The sequence below is a fragment of the Cervus elaphus genome, chromosome 11, assembly GCF_910594005.1.
Source record: "Cervus elaphus chromosome 11, mCerEla1.1, whole genome shotgun sequence".
Lineage (NCBI taxonomy): Eukaryota > Metazoa > Chordata > Mammalia > Artiodactyla > Cervidae > Cervus > Cervus elaphus.
Window position 1 is genome coordinate 98,931,642 of NC_057825.1, and position 22,373 is coordinate 98,954,014.

Sequence of the window (22,373 nt, forward strand, 5' to 3'; positions counted from 1 at the left end):
CCTTGGCTGATAGAACCAGAACCAAGGATAGATATTCCCCTCTTTTGTCCCCTCAGGAAGACAATTCAGACCTATATCCTACAGGGCTCTTTGGAGAAGCCCTTGAAGGGTCTAACCAGTTGCCCATAGTGGTGATTAGCTTGATAATCTACACTTGGGGTGTTTTCCCCTTTTTTCCTTGTTTTCTCTTCCAAGACTCTTACTTCTCTTCCTTGGAACCACTTTCCCCAAAAAGCTGGCTGCCAGTATGCCCTTACCCAAGATTCTGTGGGTTCTTATGGTGAGAGGAGAGAATTACCTCAACTCAGAATGTTTTTTAGTTACCTAGATATGGTAAGTGGCCCTTGACCCAGACCTCTCAAGGGTTAGAAGTAATCTAATTTTCTTTTTTAATTCTGTGTTCTTTATCCAGGAGAACGAGGTTGGGTAGGACAGGGCAAAATGTACATAATTAAAGGAAAATGTTAATTTAAGATAAATCATAAGATCTTTCCCCCCTAGTTGTTTCATAAATGTCATAATGGTTGCCTTTTTAAAATTACTTAAAAGAATAAGGGTCAAAACAAGGTCTATATAGTTTGATTGCTTAATGTATCTCTTTGGTATTTTTAAATCTAAAGCTTCTATGCATTTCTCTTCTTTCTTTTTATGGAAAAAAACAAAACTGCTTGTACTACTGAGTTTCCCACCGTATGGATTTTTGCCAATTCCAATTTTACAATGTTTCCTGTAAATTGGTAGCTATACTCAGGATGTGGTTAAATTTGGGTTCCATACTTTTTTTGCAAGAATATTCCTTTGGGAATATTTCCTTTAGCAGCCATTGGTGATCATTGATTCATTAGCAGTTGCATATTGGTGATATTCTACCATTCCATCTTCATAAGTTAGCTGAAATATTCTTAAAAAAAAAAAAGAAAATTTGACACTATTTGGCTGCTCAATAGTATGACTCATACAGGAAAGGCAGGTGCATGCATACTAAGTCACTTCAGTCGTGTCCGACTCTTTGAGACCCAATGGATTGTATAGCCTGCCATGCTCCTCTGTCCACGGGATTCTGCAGGCAAGAACACCATCATGGGTTGCCATGCCCTGCTCCAGGGGATCTTCCTGACCCAGGGATCAAACCCACATCTCTTATGTCTCCTGCATAGGCAGGCAGTTTCTTTACCACTGAAGCCACATGGGAAGCTCAGGAAAGGCAGGATAAACATTTAATTCTTTTCCATTAATACCAGCTTTTAAGCCATGATAACCCAAGTGATTCCCCAACTGCCCAAGTGCTTTCACATCTCTTGGCCCCATAAACTCTAGAACTCACAGATGAGATCATGAAATTAAAACCAGTAATACTGAGGCTCTGTTGAGAATGGAAACCACCATCCTGCCAGGGTTACCTGAGTATGGGACACCTGCATATCCATCATTTGTACATCCTCAGGAACCTTAAGAGGTAATAGTGAAGCTGATTGTGGAGGTGAGGAAATGCAGATCAGGGTCTCTCTGACCCTGAAGTCCGTGTTGTGGTTTGTTTTATAGTATCACACGCACTGCAGGAGATTAGAAGTGCACAAATATAATTTTAATTTTCAAGCATGGGAAGAAGATACATCCTACCAACTACTAGGGTGACCTTGAAGTGGATCCCAGGTGTGAGTGGTTTGTGATCATCTCCCAAATCCATGTGTGTTTTCCAGGGCTTGACTGGGGAACTTAGGACACACTGTTTCAGACAGTTTTTTCTTTTTTTAACAGCATCACTAAATCCAACGTGTTTTCTTCCCACTGACACACTTACTGATTCTTCCAGTGTGCTAAACATTGCACCTGGCCCTGAGGAGTATGAAGATGAAGAAAACAGGTCCCTGTCTTTGAAGACACAAATCTGCATGAGAAACAGGCATGTAAACAGCAGCGGGAGGAAACAGAGGTGCTGAAATGGAGACAGAGGTGTGATGGGAAGTGATGCAGATGGCGGGGGACTAATTCTGTCTTAGGGTCCACTGAGGTCTGAGGAGACTCCTTATGTGAAGAGCAATCACTGTGATTATTTAACATTATTCAACATCTACCACGTGTGAACCACTGTGCTGTGCACCTTTAAGGATTTGATGGTCTTTTGTGCATAGCTCTAACTCTCTCCACTGTTCTTGGCTTGGACATCTAAGTAGGCAGGAATCTAACACAACTTGCCCAGCTAATCTTGTGTTTTTCTCATTCCTTTATTAACTCCAGAAGACTTAAAGGAGTTAATAAACTTTATTTAAAATATTTTATCCTCCAAAACACCCATCATATACTCATGGTAGGTAATAAAAAGTAGGTGGCATAAATGGAGGAAAATCCAGGTGAGTAACTGCAATGATGACAATGATAATTACAAGAGTATATTTATTAGCATTTACTCTTTGCCTGGTACTGTTCTTGATAACTTAAGTTGTGTTAAACTCATTTGATCCTCCTAACACTTCTGTGAATGAGTCATGCTGAGCATTTACATCCTATTTAAGAATGGAGGGGAATTTATGAGGGAGATAGCATGTAAGCCACAAAGGAAGTCAAAACATGTAAAGCCCTATTTTTTAAATTGAAATGTGCTTCTGAAAAAAAATCTTGGTCCCCACTTGTGATGAATAACTTCTCCTACTAAAAAAATATTGTCCATGACTTGTTCTCTTTTTTATTCTGGCTTAAACATGAAAACCAGTCCTGGTTCCATGTGTGTCAACTGACACATTGTCATTTTCCAAAACCAGGACGCAGTGCACCAATAGAGAGGTGTGAGGCCTCTGTGAACGATCATTGTCCTGGGTACTGACTTCTGTTCAGTCAGCGTCTGGCAGGTCCGATCAGTGAGGCAGTAAGTCTGGACACAAGGTCACGCCAAGCAAATGGGAATCCCAATCAGAGGAGAGCCCTGCAGGCGTGCTGGACGGGCACACTTGGCCAGGCTTCCGTTTTCTCAAGCTGGGATGGACCATTTTTACCACTTGGGGTCTTTGATCTTCTCAGAAGTAACCTGTCTCGGCTTCAGCCATTTCAAGCCTCCACAACTCAACTTACCTAGCATCACTCTGGGCAAAGCACTCAGCCAATTCTCAGTAAGTGTGAGGTTGGGCAGGCCCATTTTGTCAAATTAAACTCCAAAGATAGGTTAGTAACTCCCACAAAGTCTGCACACCTTGGAACTTTTATCTAAAGCATACTTCTAATTGCCTTTCCCTTCTTTCTTGCTTCATCTGAGAACTTCAGGGTAGAAGGGAAAATCTCTAATGCTGAGCCACTGAATCACTCAGACATGTGAGCCGGCCACAGAACAAACACAGTGACCAGAGCAGACATTAGTACATGAACTCAATGATAAGGGTTTTGTGTTTTCAAGCAGTTCCCTGAGTAAAATATCTTTTGTTTGAGACAAATGACATTGGAAAGACAATATGTGGTCATGTGTACTGTACTAAGAGAAAGGAGAGCTGGAGTCTCTTTTCAGCTCAGCCTTCAATTTGGGCATGTGACCTAGCACTTTAGTTTCTTCATCTAATAATGGGACATAGACTATGGCACATAGATGAAATCTTCCACAGAAACCCAATTCAAAAAACATTCACTTGTAGGGTTTTATTTAAATGTTTGATAATTTTTATAAAGACAATCAGTGGGATATAAGTTAATTTTGACCATAATATCCAAATAGTAAAGTTAGGTAAGGAACACATATCAACCAATACTATCTCTATTCATTCAGGGTTTTAAAATATTTAAATATACATTTTAAAAACCCTTAAAATGCAGGTAGAATACCTTTGGGAACTCTGTGGAACAGAGTTACAAACCAAGACCCTGTAGATTATTAAAGGGCCTCCTGTTTCAGAATTTCCATGATGGGACAAAACCCTACAGTGCAAATACTGTACCTGATAGTTCTCTCCTATTTGCTATGAATGTGATTCTATATGGAGGGGATTCAAAAACAGGAAGGGGAAGCAACTGTATATAATGTCAGTATTCTCTGGACATGGCACAAGTATAAACAACTTAAATATCAGAACTTAATGTGAGAAGGTGAAAATTATATTAATAGGCAAAGATTTTAATAACAAAATACTAGCAAACCAAATCTAGTAATACATAAAAAATATCTTATACCATGGTCAAGTGATACTTATTCCAGGCATGCAAAGTTGGCTTGTCATCCAAAATTAATCAGCCTAGTATACCATATTGGGCTTCCAGGGTAGCTCAGCTGGTAAAGAATCCACCTGCAATGCAGGAGACCTGGGTTCAATTCCTGGGTCGGGAAGTTCCCCTGGAGAAGGGATAGGCTACCCACTCCAGTATTCTTGCCTGGAGGATCCCCATGGACAGAGGAGCCTGGTGGGCTACAGTCCATGGGGTCACACAGAGTTGACTGCAACTAAGCACAACATAGCACAGTACACCATATGAATAGGTTAGGGTAAAAACATGTTCATCTCAACAGGCACAAGAAAAACATTTGACAAAATCCAACATATCTTCATGTTAAAACTATCAATAAACTAGAAGGAAATGTCCTCACCTGATTAAGGGCATCTACAATCAACTCATTTTCAACAATGGTGCCAAGATAACTCAATGAGGGAAAGAATAAATGATATTTTCATCAAATGTTGCTGGTATGTAAAACAATACATACCATTCATAAAAATTAATTCAAAATAGGTCATAGACTTAAATATAAGGGCTAAAACTATAAAGTTTCTAGAGGAAGACATAGGAGTAAATCTTCATGACCTTAGGTTAGACAGTGGTTCCCTAGATACGACATCAAAAGTATAATGGACTAAAAAAAAAGATTGGGCTTCATAAAAAAAAATAAATAAATAAAACCTTTGTGCATCAAATGACACCATCAAGAAGTAAAAAGGCAACCCACAGAATGGAAAAAATAATTTAAAATCATATATTGGTAAGGGCCTTGTACCCAAAATATGTAAAGAACTATTACAATTCAATAATAAAAAGACAAGTAACTCAATTAAATAATGGGTGAAGGACTTGAATACATATTTCTCTAAGGATATACACAAATGTTCAACAAGCACATGAAGAAATGCTTAATATATTTAGTTATGGAGAAATGTAAGTCAAAATCATGATATCATTCCACTCTGCCTAAAAGGGCCATAATTAAGAAATAAACAGACAATAACAAGTGTTGGTAAGGATGTGGAGAAGCTGGAATCTTCACACACTGCTGGTAGGAATGTAAATGGTGTAGCCACTTTGGAAAACAACTAGGCAGTTCCTCAAAATGCTAAAAATAGTCACCATAAGACCCAGGAATTTCACTCATAGGCAGATACCTAATGAAAATATATGTCCACACAACTTGTATTTCAATGTTCATAGAAGCATTATTCATAATAAATAGTCCCCCAGTGGAAACAAACTAAATGTCCATCAACTGATAGCTAGATAAACAAAATACGGTGTATCTACATAGTGTTATTCAGGTGGGATTTCATTTGGCAATTAAAAAGGATAAAATACTGATAACTGCTACAACATGGATGAACCTTGAAAACATTATACTAAGTAAGCAAGCCAGACACAAAATGCTACATATTGTATAATTCAATTTGTATGAAATGTCCAGAATAGGCAAACCCATAGAGACAGAAAATAGATTAGTGGCTGCCAGGGACAAGGATGGGAGGAGAGTTAGAAAAGAAAATGTCTGATAATGGGTGCAGGATTTCCTTTTGGAGTGTTGAAAAGTGTTAAACTGCAACATGCAGAGGGTGGAGTTCTCCCGCTTCTGAACTCTATGCATTTCTATAACCCAAGCAAAGGGCAGCTTGCACATACCAGCTGTAGATTTTCAATTCCTGACTGAGAAAAAAAGCTAACATTGTTCCCCAAACAGGAAGAGATTTAGGGTGAAAGAGACTGCACTGAAATTGTAACAATGTTATCAATTCTGTTACTTAACCACCAAACAGAGGCTTGCCACATGCCTGGAAAGTGTCTTGGACTTCTGCAGAGATGATTCAAAATTCATGGGACTCTGGTTTCCTGAGCTTTCAGTTCAGTTCAGTTCAGTCGCTCAGTCGTGTCCAACTCTTTGCAACCCCATGAATCCCAGCACACCAGGCCTCCCTGTCCATCACCAACTCCTGGAGTTTACTCAAACCCATGTCCATCGAGTCAGTGATGCCATCCAGCCATCTCATCCTCTGTCGTCCCCTTCTCCTCCTGCCCCCAATCCCTCCCAGCATCAGGATCTTTTCCAAGGAGTCAACTCTTCACATGAGGTGGCCAAAATACTGGAGTTTCAGCTTTAAGTGTACTCAGTTTCTAAATGACTACTTTGCAATAAGATTCAGCTGCTCAGGCTGAGATTCCAAGAAGATGAAACTACTTTCTAGATGTTGCTAGAGCCGGTGAACCCAGATCTCTGTAGCCAGCCTTATAGATGCTCGCTGCAGAATTATGTCTGTTCCTCCCAACACACACACACACACACTCACTCACTCTCTCTCTCTCTCTCTCTTACTCCCAGTCATCAAGGCCAGGCAAAGGACCTCCCTTCATTCCCCAAGGACCCATTTCCAAGACTAGCTGCAGCCATAAGAAATAAAGTATGTTATTTCCCCTTAATTAACTTTTGGGATATGGTTATAATAGTACACTGTCATTATAGTAAATTATAAAATGATTGTATCCAACTTTGAGCACTTGCCATACCAGGCACTGTGCTGAGAAATTCACTCCAATTGCTTCATTTCTTCTCCTAACAACCCAATGAGGCAGATAGTATAACTCCTGCTACCAATTTGCACGTGAAGAACCTTGGGCTCAGAATGGTTAACACCAGTTATTGTTAACAATGGCCATTTAAAGTCACCCAGTGGCAGCACTGGGGAACAAAAGTTTGTTTGGGTTTAACCCCTACACTAGATTATTCAAGATGGAATGTGTGAAATTCCTCATAGAACAACAAAAGAGGGACTCCTCTGGTGGTCCAGAGGTTTGAGACTCCAGGCTTCCAAATCCCTGGTAGGGGAACTAGGATCTGCATGCTGAAGCCAAAAATAAATAAAACAGGACAAACGAAGTGCTTTGGGGATGAGATGAGGTCGAGGGTGTGGGCCATGTGAGAGAGGATGCAGCATATCCAGGGAAGAGTTGATACCAAACTGTCCTGAATGGTGCCCTGCCATTGGAGCCTACTAATCACCCAGCTAAGACTCCATAAGCTTCCAGACCTCCCTCTCCCTCACTTTCCTAGATCTACCGTCACCAAGTCCTCTAGGTTATCTGTCCCCTCTGTTGCCTTCCATTCTTCCATTCACTAATTCAGAAATGGGTTGAGCCCTAACCATGTGCCAGGACCGTACCAGGCAGTAGGGGTGTGACAGTGAACAATCCAGAAGCAGCTCCTGGCCTCTTGAGTTCTGCTCCCACCTTTGTCCAGGCTCTTGTCCCACTCTCCAGGATGGTCAAAACAAATCCACCCATGCCTCTTGCTATGGAAGCGCAGAGTCCTAACCACAGGACCACTAGGGAATTCCCACACAGTAGTTCTAATCACGTCATTCAGAAACTTTTAGAGGTGGCCTATTTTCTCCAGCGTGTAGCCTTAGCCTGACAAAGACTTTTTGTAACCTGGATCATATTACCTTAAAAGTGATGCTCCATTTAAACCAAATCATTCACCCTTTCCTTAAGGGTGGCAAGAGTTTTCTCATCCTACTTACTAGCATAGAATGTTCACCAAAGCCCACTCTGCACTGGCTTTTATTTCTCAGTCCCCCTTCCAGAGCAGCTGAGGACTGAGTGGCAGGCTCTGGCCAGCAGAATCCCCCGTTGATGAAGTCCCCCTGCCCCACCAAGCCTTGGAACCTCAGACATTGTATAGGCAATACACTAAGCTGCTGAGACGTTCTGAATCTATTACTGAATGCAAGTTTATGTGCCAGAAACACAGTGAGACCAAGTAATATCAAAACCAAAATGTTGCAGTTTGGAGCAGAGAAAGGTTTATTGCAGTGCCATGCAAGAAGACAGGTGGCTCTTGCCTTAAAAACCCCAAACTCCCTGAAAGCTTTCAGTAAAGCCTTTTTCTAGGAAAGGTGAGGGGTGTGGTGAGTTGTCGCAAACTTCGTGGAGTCGCATCCTTTGTTCTAGAGGTCAGGTCATGAGGCTCCTGTAAACCTCCACCAAATCCACCAAACAAATGTAGTAAAGCACAGAGAAGCCTGGCGTGCTGCAGTCCACGGAGTCACAAAGAGTCGGACACGACTTAGCGACTGAACAACAAATGTTATTCTCTGTTCTGAAAAGGAAGGGCAAGGTCCCAAGACTCAACTCTCTCCCTCTGATGCCTTGGCCCTGGCTAAGGCGGGGTGGGGAGGCAGGGGGGTAGGAGGGAAGGGTGTGTGTGTGTGTGTTGGGGGGTGGTTTCTCTGCTGGTGCCCTTCACCCTGCCCAGGAGTGTTCCTCCAGCACCCAGTCTTGGTTCCTCCTGCCAGCACCCTCAGGGCCAGGTCCCCAGACCCTGCTCGGTCATCATCACTGGGTGACCCGAACCCAGCCAGCCCCCAGGCTTGTCATTTAACCTGGAGAAAACCATTTGTATGGGATCAACAGGAATACCCATTGCAGAAAATACTCTTCAGGTCAGTTCCCGGATCCTAACGACCGCCCTTGGTTGAAAAGAGCCCCACCCACAGAGGTGGACCTGAAGTAACCATGTGCAAGGTCCTTGAAACTTAACCCTCACCTCCGGCCACTTACTAGGGATGGACAACTGATCTATGCTGGACCGAGTTTTGAAACCTGAAGGGAGAGACTGAAGCTGGCTGAGGCTGATACCTGAAAGGCAATGTCCACATACTCCAGTTGCTGAGGCTTCCACAGACTCGGACCTTTGAAGACCACCTCCGCCATTAGAAGGCTACCTCTGCCATTAGATCGTGGAGGCAGAGATGGGGGAGAGGTTCCCAGGGCGGCGGGGCCGGGGGCTCTGGAGCTACAGAGGACACAGCCCTCAGCCTGTCCTGGGACACCCAGCTCACCCAAGGGCCCCCAGGCTAGAGGACCTGGAGGGTTGTGGGGAGAAGGCTGCCATCCACTTCCCACAGCACCCTCTGCCATGACGGCCACTGTGAGGGCGACCGTTGGGAAGCGAGCAGGACCTCTAACGGACACGCTCTGGGCCTCACGCTCAAGATCTCGCGAGAATTGTCGTGAGCTAAGGGCTGCGCGCTGCCCCACCCATCTTATTAAATGTCTCCCTGCTACCGCAGGGCTAGCCCGTGCAGAGTCAATTCATGTCTTTGCGCCCGCTAGTCTCTCTACCTAGAGAGACCTTTCCCCTCTTGCTCCTCAGTTGAAATTCCTTAGTTTCTACTCCAGTATGGCCTCCCCTGGGGTGAAGGGGTGGCGGTGGTCTGTCATCCCCATCTCTGTACTCTCCGGGCACGATCACCTCTATTTCAGTCCAGAGAGGAGGCCATCTCTGCACCGTGATGTGCGGAGACCGGGGCTGTGTTTGTTTAGTTAATTCTCTCTCCCACAGGGCTTAGTCGCGATTTGTACTCAGGAGTAGTCAATGAGCAGCAGACAGGAGTCAGGTCAGAGCGAAAACCATTTCCCCCCAGCCTGATTGTAACAATTGGAGGATGAGAATGAAAGCTTGACCCATCCCAACCTGGAGGCCACAGGGATTAGGGTTTCAGGTGAACAGGCAGCTAGGCGGTGTGGGGGCGGGGGTGGGGGGGAGGGTGAGCGCCGGCAGCACCTGATCATTGCCATCCCTCTTTCACAACTGCAGGAAACCCTCAGCCTGTGCAGGATCTGGGGGAGCTACTACTCAAGAACCTCTGCAGCTTCCAACTGTTTGCCTCCTGGGTACCATGGCGATGGGAAATTGGTCGTCATGGCAACCCCATTATTGACAAGACGCTGCAACAGCGGGCAGACAGTGAATGAGGACAGGAAACGCATTAAGCACAGGAGCATCAAAGGCAAGAGGCACAAGCAGTCCTGGCCAAAGTCCCTGCTAAAGTGACTGAGATCTTGCAGAACTAGTCACCCAAAGAGCATCTAGTGACCCTCTCCTGGCATCCAGCACCCATCGAGGGCCCCATTTATGATGGAACAGAGGCGCCACATCCTCTAATTCTCCCACTAGTTCAGTGAAATCCTAACGCGCTTCCCTGACCCAGCAGAATTTCCAAGAATCCGAAACTTGGGCGTACAAGCTGAGAGCTAGTGGCTGTGACTGCGGTCTCCTCCCTTCTCCCAGCCTGACTTTCCAGCGCCCCATCCAGTGATTTCTCACTCAAGTATGTCACCCCATGCCTAGACAACGATATCAGTTGTGAATTTTTATGAATGAAAGTGTGTGTGCGTGCGTGGGTGTGTAGGTTGGTAGGCTGGAGGGCAGGTCCAGAGAGACTGAACTCTCCCGGAGAGAGCCTGAATCCAGGTCCGGAGCTACTGCCCCAGTGTTGGAGGTAGCAGGGAAGGTGCCGACTGCAGCTTCGCCCCTCTGGAAAGTTTAGGGAGGCGCGCCCACTATCACGCTGTCGGGTTTCCTGATCAGGAGTTGTGCCGGCAGAACTCCTCGCAGGCAGCCCTCCACCGCCGCGGAGACCACAGACCCGGGCTTGGGGTTTTCTTTGCTGCTGCCCTCGTCATCCTCGGCCACATCCCGCGTCTAACTAGGGATACCCACTTCAGAATGACAACGTTTAAAGTCTCAGCAACAGCATAAGATAAGGCAGCTGTGAATTGGGGGATTACACGGAGAGGAGAATGAATCGGCCCTTCCTCCGGTCGTCCAGCCCTTGCCCGGGAAGGCTGGAGCGCAATGGGTTGCTGGCCGCGCCCCTCGAGGATTGGGAGTAGGGGCGGCGGCTGAGCTGGGGAGAAAAGCCTGAGGATGAGGACAGAGAGTCCGTGTGATTATCCGCTTAGGGGATTGCTAAGGATCAGAAGACCCCCCCCGACCCCGCCCCTTCTTGCTCCTAAACGCTAAGCCCCTAAGGCCGGAGCAGCCAAGATCTCGGATTATGATTTTATCATTAAAAAAAAAAAAAACCAAAAGTGACTGCTCACTCCCCCAGAGAATTTTAATTCCTTGCCTCTTCCTCAGCCCACCTGTCTCCGGATCCTCAAGGCTGAGTAGGGTCCAGCGAAGGCAGTCCCCCGACCCCAGTCCGCGTTCCCCTTGGCTCCTGCTCCCTCCAAGTCGTGGTCACAACTTCCTCAGGAGCCCCGCACACTCGGGGAGACTCTGCGCGGGACCCCGATCTGGAGCCCGGGGAAAGAGGCGGCCACGAGCCTCTTCTAGGACGGACGGCCGTGAAGGCGGGGCGTCCGGGTACCCGGGATCTTGGGGAGGTGTCTTGGGGGTGGTGTCAGGTGGACATCCTTTTGCTGAAGGAGCCCAGGTTCTTCTGCTTCCAGCCTCGACGGCTCAGCCTGACTTGGCCCAGCGCGGCGGCTGCGGGACGAGAGTAGAAGGGGGTGCGATAGATTTAGGAAGCAGGGACGGCTTCTAGTCCTTTGATTGCTGCTGGAAGGATGTGTGTGCCGGGGTGGGAGCAGAGCTGGCCCTTGCTTCTGCCCCTTTCTCCCCTGTTTCAGCACCGGGGGCTGCGGAGAGCGCCGCGCCCACCCGAGGGCCCCGCTACCCTAGTCCCTTGAGCGCGTATCTTTAATCCACTTGCATACTGGAGTCTGCGTCCCCCGCGCACCTCCCAGCGCCCCAAGAATCACCAGCTCAAGAGCCCCTAAATTCCTTACCCCACCAAAGTTTGAGCTCGCCGCGGCGCGCCTGTGCCTGGCGGAGCGTCTCTTCTTCGCTCTGGACAGCAGCTCCCGCCTTGCTCGCTCCCACACGCTCCAGCCCCAGGACCCTCCTCTGCTGGCAGCGGAAGGAGCCGGTTGCCTCCCTCTCTCTGCGAAAGTCAGGTGAGGCTCTGCAGCCTCAAAGGCGGTCCCGGAAGAGGCCGAAGCCGCTCGATCGTATCGCGGTGCCCTCTGAGGCAAGAGGGGCGAGCCAGGAGAGAGCAAGCAGCAAGGTCCGTCTGTCAAATCTGGACTCGCTCCTAACCGCGAATAGCCTTCTTGGACTCTTTCCTGGGATTTTGTTTTTTGTTTTAAAACTGGTAGCGTAATTCACACTGCATGAGGACACAGCAGAGATCTGGGAGTTTGAAGTTTAAAGGTGGGAATATATCCCATTAAACTCATTTACAATCTTAGGGGGGAGAGTTTTAGAAACAAATGTCTCTTGGGGATATGGTGTAATCTCCTTGCAGAGTTTTGGTTTCCTTCTATCACACCAGACAACAGATTCCCTGAACCAAAAATTAAAACCCACCAGTCCAGCTGGTATTCATTGTCCACTATAGAGGCCAAAGGTGCTTAAACTCTTTTTGAAGAAAAAAACTTTTAGCAAAGCCTCCACATTTCTGCAAACTCACTTTCTCCACAGAAGGCATATATCTGACCCACACTTCAAGGATGAAGACCTAATCTCACCTCCCATTCACTCTCCAATTCTGGATGAACAGGTCCCAGGGGGAGTCCAGCTTTCTTGTCTGGGACAAGAAGCCTCTGGGTTCCAGGTTCCCATAAATTAACACCCTTACAGGAAGAAACTCTGAAGGAGCAGATCCCCCTCAGGAGCCTGAAAATCAGAGGCTTCTCTGAGGACTTGAAGTACATGGCATTTCCTGAACTTTCCTATCAAATTGTCTATTCATGGAGCAAACTGTCTTCAGAGGACAAGCTTTCAAGTTCATGCAGATTTGAAGGGAGAGATGAAGTGTATCCTATTCACTGGAGAAGTAACGAATTAGATGTTCACACATTTATCTTAGGAAGGGACACAAAGCCTAGGAAAAAAACTCCATTGAAAAGTCAGGCTAAATTGTTCAGATTCAAAGGATTCTGATTATAGGAAAACAAATGAATGGAAATGGTGCATCAATAAAACAAAGTTCAAGCAACAGAAGATGGAGAAGAGAGTTTTTGTTTGGTCATTTGGGCTCCTGGAAGAAACCTGAATTTACCACAAGAGAAAAAAACAATTCATGAAACCATGGTCTCCTTAGCCCACAGAGTCTCCAACATACATCATTTACTCCGGGCAATTTTTTTTTTTTTTTTACAGTCCTTATTATTGAGAAATGCTGCATTTCTTCTAATCCCTGTGATTTACCATACAAGTAAGAGCTGTTTCCTGTTGGCTTGTCCTCAAGGAAGACAGGAAGCAGGTGGTTATCCTCTGTCGCCCAAAAATATTTTAGAGCTTTTAAAGAAACTTGAATTCAGATTTTGGAGAAAGTAGTAGTAGTAGCTATCAGGAGACAAATTTTGAGGCATAATATGAAAAATCCATGTAAACTTTGTTTTTGAAATGCAGACCATTTCTAAGATCTGAGGAGGAAAACAAGATCTTACAAAATTGATCATAAGCTGGAGAAGTGCACTGAATCTGATGGAAATAAAGTAGACCATCTACTATAGGACTGAGCACATAATTGGGCTATAGGGCATCATATGGGTGTTGATAATTTTTGCCGAAAAACTTTTGGCACCTGAAAGATGGAAACAGATGAATTGAGACTGGGAATGAGCAGAAAGAGCTCACAGAAGATGTATCTGTGAATTTGCCTGGAACGACATCTAGGAGCAAGATCTTTGGCTGCCAGGATAGAGGGTCCAGATTTGGCCCAAGACACACCGAGTGGGGTGGCCTCTGGGGATCTGTCCTATTGCTTAAGCTTCATCTGAGGTACAAGATGGTGTGTATGGATGGCATCTTTGTCAAGAGGCAGGACACAGTCAGCACCAGGTAATCCCCGACGAGCTAGTGGGATGTCCTCACAGGTCCATGGGATCCAGAGACCCAGCACAGGGATCTTCAGAAACCCAAAGCCTTCTGCCAGAAGAGGAAGATCACAGTGCGAAGGGCCTGATGGAGGAGACACCACTCCTTATTCTGATGGGGCAGGTGAGATTGGGAGGGGGGAAGACTAGGTGAATCATTTGTTGTTGCAGTCTCGGTCAGGACTCACTAAAGCAATGAGAGACGGTCTGTGGGGGAAAGGGTGGCACTTGGCCATCGGGAGCTGAGGAAGGCTGGCCCCAGGGAAGGCTAGCGAGACCAGTTCTGTTCACCTGTCATTTCAGTGCCAGAGAAATGAAAGGATAAATACTAGCCATGCCCAGAAGGATTGAGTTAGAACATGAGCCTGGATAAGTGTGACTTAGGGGACTCCCCAGTGATATGGAAAAGACCCAGATGCTGGGAAAGGTTGAGAGCAGGAAGAGAAGGGGGCGACAGAGGATGAGATGGTTGGATGGTATCACTGACTCAATGGACATGAGTTTGAGCAAACTCCAGGAGATAGTGAAGGACAGGGAGACCTGGTGTGCTGCAGTCCAAGGGGTAGCAAAGAGTCTTGGACACAACTAAGCAACTGAACAACAACAGTGATATTTAGTTTTAATTGTTTTAAAATTTAGAAATGGTATAGTTATGGTCTATATAGTCTTCTGGGATTTTTTTTTTTCCCAACCAATATTAAGATTCAGTGATGTTGTTGCTTGTAGCCATAGGTTTTTCAGTTTTACTCTGTATATGTACAATTTTTATTTATTCTGTGTGCGTATGATGTACTTTCATTTTAAAAACTGGGAAGAGGAATTAAATTTTGCTATTCTAATTATGTAAAATCTGCCCAGTCCAAATACTTCAGACATCCTGGGAATCTGATAATTACAGGCTGGTGTTGAAAGGCACATAATTTGTGCCCAAAGGTGGGCAACAAGGCAGCTGCTTCTGTTGGGGGCCGTATGGTGTCCGTTATGTTAAAGAACACACAATCTGATAAACAGATAAGCCACACTAGCAGATGAGAAGTAGAAAAGCAAACAGATAAGCCCACTTATCAGTAAGGGGAAGGTGTCCTGCCCTGGCAGATGGCCTAGGTCCTTGGTGAATGATAAGGCAGTTTGTAGGAGTGGCTTTTGGGAAATAAAATACTTGCGCAGAGGCAGACAAGGTTCGCAGGAGAAGCAATGACGCGTCAGTTTCCCCAGCAAAAACTCTCCTCGTCAGTGTAAAACTACCTGGGGAAACGCCTGAGGCAGGGAGAGGCCATGGTGTTTAGTTTTTGGGTTTTTTCCATTTATTTTTATTAGTTGGAGGCTAATTACTTTACAATATTGTAGTGGTTTTCGTCATACATTGACATGAATCAGCCATGGATTTACATGTATTCCCCATCCCGATCCCCCCATTGGGGGGGAGATGGATGAAACTGGAGCCCATTATACAGAGTGAAGTAAGCCAGAAAGATAAAGACCAATACAGTATACTAATGCATATATATGGAATTTAGAAAGACGGTAACGATAACCCTATATGCAAAACAGAAAAAGAGACACAGATGTGTTTAGTTTTTAAGGCCCACTTTGCCTGCTTCCTTCTCAGACCATGAAGAAGACGACCTCTGTTTCCCTCACCTACCTGGCAGTTGGAAGAATAGAAGGAAAATAAATTAATGAAATGTGGAGTTAGGAATTCTACCCAAATGTCATTAAGAGCCCAAGGAGGTCCGTGGTGTGGTGGATCTAAGCTACTTTGTCCCGGGAGCTGCCCCCTTCAGGTCAGCCTTGCAGCCAGTGAGCAGGTAGGGGCTGCTGAAAAGGCCTGTGTGGGTGGGAGCCTTCTCACCCTGCACAAATCTCCTGTGTCTGACCACCAATGCCTGCAATTCCACTCTCAGAATTTCATCCTTTTATTTTAAAACTTTGATTCTTTTAAAAATGCCAGTAAGTCCAGGTGCTAGAATGTGGATAATCGAATAAAAAGTTCTGATAAGATTGAGGAGAGCATTTGATGATGCTGGAAACCAGTGAGGGTGGCATGGTGTGGATATCATGGTGGGGGGGCGGTGCGGGTGCTATCAGAGGGGGCCAGGGCCAGATGACAGACACTGAATACTGAGGGCAAACGCGGCCCCCATTACAACCACGCCTGGTCCTGGCCTGGGAAAATCACTTGAGTTTTCCTCTAAGACTAAAACCTTCCTTTTCCACCCAAACAGAAGGGCGATTACCTTTGCGATTGTAAAAGCTGACAAATGTATACAGAATGCAAGGCTGCTCGAGTGGATTGCACCATGAATGCCATCACGGGCGCTCAGTAATAGATGTGAGTCGCCCTGGGGCTCAGTACTGCTCAGGACCACATTCTCATCAGGGCCTGGGGGAAACACGTGGATGTGTCCTGTACATTTCAGTATAGATTGAGTGTATGGCTAACATGCTTTCAGGAAATATGGCAAATAAGGGGTATAAATCTGGATCCAAAAAATGCCTGAGAGCTTTCAGTGATGGGCTGAAAATATAGACCAAGAAAAAAAAAGTAACAGGAACAAGGATAATGTTCTGCATCAGGGTCCTAAAAAATCAGCCATCCCAGTACAGAAGAGGAGACATGGCTTAGCAGACCTCATTTAATATGATGCGAAGCGTCAGGATGATGTGTTTCTACAGAATTAGCAAAAGTTAAGGAGAATGCTGACTTAATAGAGAAGTAGATCACTAGAAAAGAGGTGAGGCTTGCTTAGAGCTGCTCATGTAAACCTACCTGGATTATTTTCAGTTTGGTTACCACATTTTAAAAAAGTGTTCCACAAACGAACTTCCCTGGTGGTACAGTGGTCAAGAATCCGCCTGCCAGTGCAGGGAACATAGGTTCTATCCCTGGTCTGGGAGGATCTCACATGCCCCGCAGAGCAACTAAGCCCATGAACCACAAGTATAGAGCCTGTGCTCTAGACCCCAGGAACGGCAACTATTGAGTCTATGCGGCAACTACTGAAGCCCACAAGCCTGTGCTCTGCAACAAGAGCAGCCACTGCAGTGAGAAGCCTGTGCATCACGACCAAGAGTGGCCGCTGCTCGCACAACTAGAGAAAGCCCGGGCAAAAGCAGTGGCACAGCCAAAAAGATAAGTATTGCCCAATCGTACTATAATAAACTTTAAAAATCCATTTAATAAATCAATTCTACATTTTGTTGTGTCCTAGTTTTTCTTCACATACACATGTTCTCTTTTATAGTCATAATAACGTATAAATACAATTTCGTTATTCTGCTTTTAATTACCTTGATGAATAGCCTAGCTTGCTATTTAGTTTCCAATGCTTTTCTGGTCATGGCCAAATTGTTTATCACTGGCCAGGATCATGGCCAAATGAATTACATAATCAATAGAATGATTTACACACTTACTGATCTTTTTATGTACATTTAAATTATTTCCCATTTTTCAGTCTTTTAAATGATGGCCATAAACACATGCATAGAATCTTTTCCTATTTTTGGTAATGATTTCCTTAGGTTATGTTCCCAGAAATAAGGATTACTCCAGAGATGTAAATATTTGAATCCAAGAGAAGTTTTAGCAATTTCTATTGCTATCAATCATTTACCAGTTCCACCATTTTTTCACCCATATTCTAGTTTTCAAATTTCATGCAGAAACTGTACCCTATTACAGTTTTAATTTGCATCACAGTAAGATGTAGTAAAGTTGAACATTTTCTCATGTCTATTTATTACTTGTGTTTCCTCTTGGTGAATTATCTATTCGTGTACTTGGCCCATTTACATTAAAGTTGATGCTTTTCCTTTCAATTTTTATGAGCTTTTTGTGCAATACTGAGAGAAACTTCTCTCCGGTTTATTTGATGAAAATATTTCTCATGTTGGCTTGCCTTTGAGTTATATTTATTTTATAGACTTACAAAACATTTCCCACTGAGATTCATTCAATTCACTGAAATCCTAGAATGCATAATTCCACTATATATATGTTGCCTACTCCTTTTTTTATGGTTTTACATGTTTTTATACTTAATATTAACATTTTAATATCACTGGACTTGTTCTGACATATAGCCAAGAATTTTACTTAAAATCTTTGAACCTTTGAGAATTAATGTGGAACTCAGGTTCTTCATCTATTAAAAAAATTTAAAAGCCACCTACTTCTCTCATTCCAAGATCCTTTAATAGACTATTGAGTGGACAAATACATGATAGTCGAGGATACCCCCACCTTGATTCTTCAACCATGCTATATCAGTTACCAGTTCATTAGCTCTCAGCTCCCCAGTATTACCTGCTTCCCAGGGTAATATTAGGCATTTGTTTTGTGCAGAATGCAAGACGTTAGGCTGACTCCGTAGAGGAGGCAGGAAGAGACTCTTCTGCCTCTTCTGGCCGCTGCACCACTGGGCAGCAGAGAGGGCGTGAGAATGACCAGTGGTCTCTGCCCCACCCCCACCCCACCCCCACTCATGTCTAAGCCACACGGCTCCTCGATGATGTCTCAGCCGCAGTCCTCCCTGTGGTTGCCTTCCTGCAGATCTCTCTGCATGGACACCTCGCGCCACCGCCCATCCTGCCTGTACCGGTGCTCCAACTCCGTCTGTGTCCCTGTGCCCTCACCCCCAGCTTTGTCTCCTGGGACTTTCGGTGCCACAGCTCTCTGACACAAGCATCAGGGCTCTAGGTCTCCTCCTCACACCAGTGTCCTCACTTTCTTTGCACACCTGTGTGGCTTACCCCATCTGCATTCTGCAAGTTGCTTCCTGCTGGTCCAACAACTGTAGATCAGCTCAGGCCTCTGCAAACCAGTGACCTTCTCTGCCACCCATTGGCCTGCGATTATGCCAGATCCAACAAGGTCTAAATTCTAGCCTTGGGGAGGAGCGGTTCCATTCCAAGTTTGTCTTTCCTTGGTTACTCCCCTTCCGCTCTGGGGTGTCATGTAGATTCTCTCACTTCTCATGGTTACTCTTTTATCATAGTTTAATGATTTTTATAGTAATCGCCTCTTGTTTAAATTATTGTGTGATTTCTGTCTCTTGATTAGATCCAAACAGATATAGGAATATCTTTTATATTTTTATCTAGAGAAGAGGATCAGAAAATTTTTCTTAAATACTAACTGGATAGTAAGTATTCTAGGCTTTCAGGCTAGATGGTCTCTGTCACAAAATCCAACACTCATTCATATTAAAAAACAAAATAAAACTCCAAGACCAAAACTCTCAGAAAATTAGGAATAAGAGGAAACTTCCTCAAGTTGATAAAAGTCACCTTAGGAAAGCTTACAGTTAGAACTTAGAAAAGCTTACAGTTAAAATTACACTTAAATTTGAAGAGATCAGGAACAAAGCAAGGGTATTCACTTTCAGTCCGTCTATTAGTGTCTGTATTGAAAGTCCTAGCCAGTACAATACTGAAAAAAAGAATGAACAAGTGACATAAAGATGAGAAGAATGTAACTGTCATTACTCAAAGACAACATGATTGTGTATGCAGAAAATCCAATTTAATTTACAAAAATATTAGAACTAATAAGTAAATTTAATAAGATTGCAGGACACAAAATTAATGTACAAAACTCCATTGTACTTCTATATAATCTAGCAAAAAACAATAAAAATGAAAAATTTTAAAGTATTATTTACAATTGCACCATAGACATAATTCTTAATTCTATGTTAAGACTTATAAAACATTGCTAAGAAAAAGTAAAGCTCTAAATAAATGTAAATATATACCACGTCAAGGCATATGTTTATGAAATCTCAATAATTTAAAGATTTTCCCCCACATTTCATGCAGTCTCAGTCAAAGCCTGTGTGTGTGTGTGTGTGTGTGCGCGCGCGTGTATACAACTGAGTTTTTGATAAAGGTGTCAAGGCAATTCAGTGTGGAAAAGAATTCATTATTAAGAAATGTAGTCAAAACATCAGGATGTGTATGAATAAAACAAATCTCAATTCCTATTTCACTCTACACAGGAAACTTAATTTGAGATGGATTATAGACAGACCTACATATGAAAGCTGCTATCAAATGCATAGAAACAAAAAAACAGAATATTTTCATGATTGTGCAGTAGGCAAAAATTTTTTAGACAAGACCAAAAGTTACTAACCATAAAAAAAAAACCCAATAAATTATACTTCACCAAAAATTTCTTCTAATCAAGAGATACCATCAAGAAAATGAAAGGGATAGTCTACAAAATTAATTGTATGCACTCTTCAGTAACATATAGACTAACAGATGGGCAGATAGACAAGTAGACTGAGGGACTGTTTTGGATTAAAGAAAACCAACAATAAATGATAACTAAAGGCAACATGATTTTGGTTTGGATCCTTGATTCCAGCAATTTTGCTGTCAAGGATGTCATGAGACAACCAATGAATTTTGAACAAGACTGTAGTTTAATAATAATTGTGTTAATAATACTTGTGTGTCACTGTTAATTTACTGATTTTGATAATTATACTGTGGTTAAGTAAGAGGATGTTTTTGTATTTAGAAAACACTGAAGTATGAAATAAAGAAGTAACATCTGTTACTTAGTGTCAAATGGTTCAGAAAAAAGAATTAGCATGTGTGGGTGTGTGAGAGAGAAAAAGTTGACATGGTGATTGATAAAATAACATTTATGGGTCCCAGGTGAAGGGTATATGGAAATTTTTTGGACTATTTTTGCAACTTTTCTGTAAGTCTTAAATTATTTCATAATAAATATTTAAAAAGAAAATGTATAGACATAAAATATTCATAATACATATATCTGACAAAGGAGTTATTTCCAAAATATATAAAATTTATATAAATCAATAATAAAAAGACAACCCAATTAAAAAATGGGAAAAGTATTTGAACAGACATTTCACCAAAGAATATATAGGGATGACAAATATACAAATGAAAAGTACTCTGTCATTAGTAATCACATTACAAATTGGAAATGTAAATTAAAACCACAGTGAAATACTACCGCACACCCATTAGAATGACTAATGAAAAAGTAAATATGGAGAGAATACAGAGAAACAAGCACACAGTTGGTGGGAATGTACAACGATGCATTTGTACTTTGGAAAACAACTTGACATTTTTTTATGATGTTAAAAGTACACCAACCTCATGATCCCGCATTTCCACTCTTAGATATCTTTTTCTCAAGAGAAATGAAAACATACATCTTCAAAATGGTTTGTACACAAATGTTCATAGCAACTTTGTTAATAACAGGCCCAAACTGGAAATAAACCAAATGTCCATCAATACATGAAGAGATAAGCAGAGTGATTTACTCAAACATGGACCATTACTCAGGTCTACCTTACTTGATATGACGAGGTGGCCCCCACGGAATGGAGGTGTTTGAGAGCTGCTGATGAAGGAAACACATTTTGCTTTGTCCCCCTCAGAGTTACGACACAAGGTAACAAGAAGTCACAGGCACCTAGAATTTCAACCCCTTGAGTGGAGGCTGAGCTGATGAAGTAAAGGTTTCCAGGGGAAGTGATTCAGAACCTCTGGGATGACTTCACGCAGTTTATTATTCACAAGATCAGAGTGACATTTAAATCATGCAGATGTACCCTGCTTATCTGTGAGTGGACACAGCACACATCGGCAGTGCCACAGAGCAATAAATAACACATTTTAGAGGAAACAAGGGTATTTTACATTTCCATTTGACTGTGAAATGCGGCTTTTGAATGTGCCTTCTCTATTGAATTCCAATTTCTCACTAAGTAGCTGTATAAAGGAATTTATCTTTTTTCTTCTGCCTCTCCCCCACCTCCTTCCTTTCATTATTTTTCAGTCTTTCTCCTTCCTCTCCCTCCTCTTCGCTTCTCTTCTCTGTTCCACCTCCTCCCTACTCTGGCTTGCACCTACCGTTTGGGGTGAGGGTACAACCACCATTTTCTCCTGCCAGGTGTGAATTCAAATCCTCTTTGTGTTGCATACTCCCACGGTTACCATGAATGCTTGTTTTGGTTGTGAAGGAGAATGAGGAGGCAGATTGTAGGAAGCAAATCTGGGAAGTTCTTGAGGGAATTTTGGATGCAGGAGTCTCCTCCCACCTGACCCCATTCCTCAAACCTGCCCATTGTACAGATAAGAAAACTGAAGCCCATAGTGGGGAGTAACTAGCTCAAGTTTGGTTGTTTTTTTTTTTTTTTTAATCAAGGAGTGCTACTTGCACACTTGGCTTTTCTCTCTCTCTTTTTTTTTGTGTGGCTGCACTGTGTGGTATGAGGGATCTTGTTCCTCCAAGAGGGACTGAACCCATGTTCCCTGCAGCGGAAGCATAGCACCCTAACCACCAGACAACCAGCGAATTCCCTAGCTCTAATTTAAATGTAGTTCTGCTACTCACCAAGGACCACCTTCCGTGATCAGGTTCTGGCTCTCTTTCTAGCCAGATGATCTGCCCCAAAGTTCCCCTGTTATGCCTTCAG

At 43.6% G+C, this 22,373-nt stretch overlaps 1 protein-coding gene across 6 annotated transcripts in view; it reads right to left on the minus strand.

Moving 5' to 3' along the window:
• The window catches only part of CNGA3 (cyclic nucleotide gated channel subunit alpha 3), a 38,746-nt gene extending 26,661 nt beyond the window's left edge, over nt 1-12,085 (minus strand). For 3 of the 6 annotated variants that reach the window (XM_043918659.1, XM_043918658.1, XM_043918655.1), the window contains exons 1-2: nt 11,803-12,083; nt 11,155-11,500 (exon numbers count right to left, since the gene is read on the minus strand). The gene's annotated coding sequence lies outside the window, so the exon portion shown is untranslated. Of the gene's footprint in view, nt 1-11,154; nt 11,501-11,802 lie in introns of all 6 variants that reach the window. The other 3 variants (XM_043918657.1, XM_043918660.1, XM_043918656.1) reach the window with 3 other exon arrangements.
• Between the last annotated feature and the right edge of the window lie 10,288 nt (nt 12,086-22,373).